A 3,169-nucleotide genomic window follows, 5' to 3' on the forward strand; every position below is an offset into this window, starting at 1 on the left:
ATTACAACATTGTACTTATCTAAAATAACAACGATTACAGTGACACGCGTACAGTTTGGCTTAGCTGATCACCTAGGCTCCCCTTAGATGTGAGATTCCCTCTCTATTGAACTTAGGCTCCCCTAAGTATGTGAATATTAGTGTTAGAATACTTAGGCTCCCCCCCCCCCCCCCCCCAAGTGAGTGAGACTCCTTCTCACTTGATGATATCTTTCTTTCTACTTGTGAACTCCCTCCACATGAGAACTTAGGCTCCTCCTAAATCTTGAAAAATCCCTTTATAATGAAACACACCTTAGGCTCCCCCTAAGGCTTGAGAAATCATTCTCGATGAACAAAGTCTTAGGATCCCCCTAAGACTGATCAACCTTTGCGAATTGAAGTAAGAACATACTCGAAAACAATGTAGTGCTATAAGAATTCTGTAAAGCTCACACAATGATCTCACAAACAATTGATGCAACAATCCTAACAATAGGGCAACTTAAGCTTAAATAGAAAAACAGAATGATGGAAAATATCCCCACATAAAATTGGAGGATCATCAAAAAGGAAAATATCCCAAATAAAAGATTTTGCAAAATAAGCTAAATAAGGAAAGAAATATTTTGTAGATTTAGCAACTTGAAGAACAACCTCTGAGACAGATACCACCAGAGACAAGCCAGAGAACTCTTAAAAACCCAAGGAGTTAATGCCAAGAACTTAAACAAATATATTCAGCCAATATTATATTTCTAACAAACTTCTCCTTTGGCTAAGATATATTTTTGAAATAACTTGTAATTAAAATTTAGCAATCTCAGACTGGCACCAATGGGCTCATCTGCTAAGAACAAATCAAGCTCCTTAGATAAAAAAAAGTTCCATAAATGAGTCGACGATAAGCTATACGTAATCTTAAAGCTTATGATTTAATATGTCTTCATAACTGTCCAATGACAAATTTTCCATAGTCAAAAGGAGCACCCTTTCCAATTTGAAATAACAAGGTAGCCAGAGCAACTGATAGATTAGAGTGGTGAGATGAAAGGCATCAATTTGCAATCCTAATGTGAAGTAACACAACATATTTAGTACTGAGTTCAGCTTATACAAGCTGCCTAATCTTGGGCCAATCATTCTTCAAACCTTCAATCAATTCAGAATCTTGCGAAAGTCAAGAGAATTGGAATCATCAAAAGCAGGCGACAGATTCACAATAAATTCTCTTACGATTTTATGATAATAGGGACCAAGATTTAATACAATCTTCATTAGATCAACTTTGACAATAAGTTCCATGATGTCAAGACATTCTTGAGCCCTATTAGACAGTTCTTTTTCAGCAAAAATATTCCTTTTAATCACAAACTTCCAGAAGAAGACACTTTCCTCTTAACGAAAGGATACACCACCGAGAGGCACAGGGAAATACTGTTGAAGTAGTCTTTTTCTTTTGGATCCGAACATATGCTCTAGAACAGAACCCTGAATCTGTTCAGTTTCTTCAGCAAAATTACTTCTTAAAGCCCAATCTCTAGATGGCTTGGATAAATTCTTATCTTCATCAGGAATATCTTGCGAAGTCTCAGAACTTGTGCTAGCATTCTCTACAACATCTTTCATCTTGGACAGCAATTAACTCAGAGGCACATCATTGTGACTGGACTTATTTGACTCATGAGGATTAATAAAAGGTTTTGCAAAACTCTCCCCTTTTTCAAATTGATCATAATCAACATTTAGTCTATCTAATTCACTACCTTCTGCAGTCCCCTTGGCTACATTCTCACTCTAAGTAACAGGATAATAGAGTCCCCAAAAACTTGATTATTTGTTTCTTCATTTTATCAGAACCACAAGTATCATTATGAACAGATTCAATTTTAACAGAAGCTTCAACAACACTTTGCTTTTCAAGCACAGACAATAAAATAGCAGGAACATTGGAATCAGTAGCAGACACATTTACGCCAACGTCAACATTAGAACTCAGACCAAACTCATGCACAAATCAGTTTTGATGGACTAACAATATTTGAAACTAGTTCTAGAGACATTAATATTCTCAGCAATAGGGCTATTTTCAACGGTAGAAGCAACATTAGTTTTATCATAAACTGACGTTCAGAAACCCTAACTTGTACACTTGATGGTTCACCATGATCAATCATGTCTTTTTGCTCAGAAACATGACTCACAACATGGTAATCTTGTTCACATTCAGAAGAACTACCGGAAGATGATTTATTTGAATCAGCCAAGATAGCCTTACTTGATCTTACCAAGTCAGTCATAGTCGGGGCGGTTGTAGATAACAAGTTGATCTTCCTCTTAGTAGATACAGGAGAAGCAACATTCAATCTCTTCTGCTTAACAGAACGAGAAACAACAAGATTATTGTTAGAGGAAGAATGTAACCCTTGCATTTGAACCCCATGTGCATTAGTTGTTGTTGCAGGAACATCTACTTCAACAATTTTTTTTCGATTTGTTTTCTCTTTGAAACAGACCATTTTCTATTCAAGAACATTCACCATCATACAAATAAAAGAACAAAAGAGAGCACACGGCAATTTGAGAAAACGTGGGGAAGAAAATGAATGACCACGTTGAGAGAAGTTAGAGCCTCAATTAATAAGGTCACCTACTTAGTTTCAAATCTAAAATAATCACATCATTAGAGCATATTTGATCCAATCGTAAATGTTCAACAATGGCCTTGTTAATCATGGCCCAGTCATGCTAACAACAACTAATAATTATTAGTTGTTATAAATTAATTTTACGAAGACCCATACTTGCCCTTAAGGCTTCAAATTGAGTTGTGTCCAATGCTTTAATAAAAATATCTACAAGTTGGTATTTACTCCAAACATGCTCAGAACAATTTGCTTATTTTCAACAAGATCATGAATGAAGTGATGTCAAATAACAATGTGTTTAGTTCGACTGTGCTGAACCGTACTCTTTGATATATTGATAGCACTAAGATCGTCACAATAAAGAGTAATAACTTCCTATGGAATATCATACTCCTTTAACATTTGTTTCATTAACAGCGAGTGAGTATAACTACTACTTGTTGCAATGTATTTGAATTCTACAGTAGATAGAGAAACACAATTTTGTTTCTTGCTAAACCATGATATAAGATTGTTTCCAAAAAATAAACAACCTTCTGAAG

The sequence above is a fragment of the Benincasa hispida genome, chromosome 2 (assembly GCF_027475165.1).
Source record: "Benincasa hispida cultivar pf3 chromosome 2, pf3_genome.v1.1, whole genome shotgun sequence".
Classification (NCBI taxonomy): domain Eukaryota; kingdom Viridiplantae; phylum Streptophyta; class Magnoliopsida; order Cucurbitales; family Cucurbitaceae; genus Benincasa; species Benincasa hispida.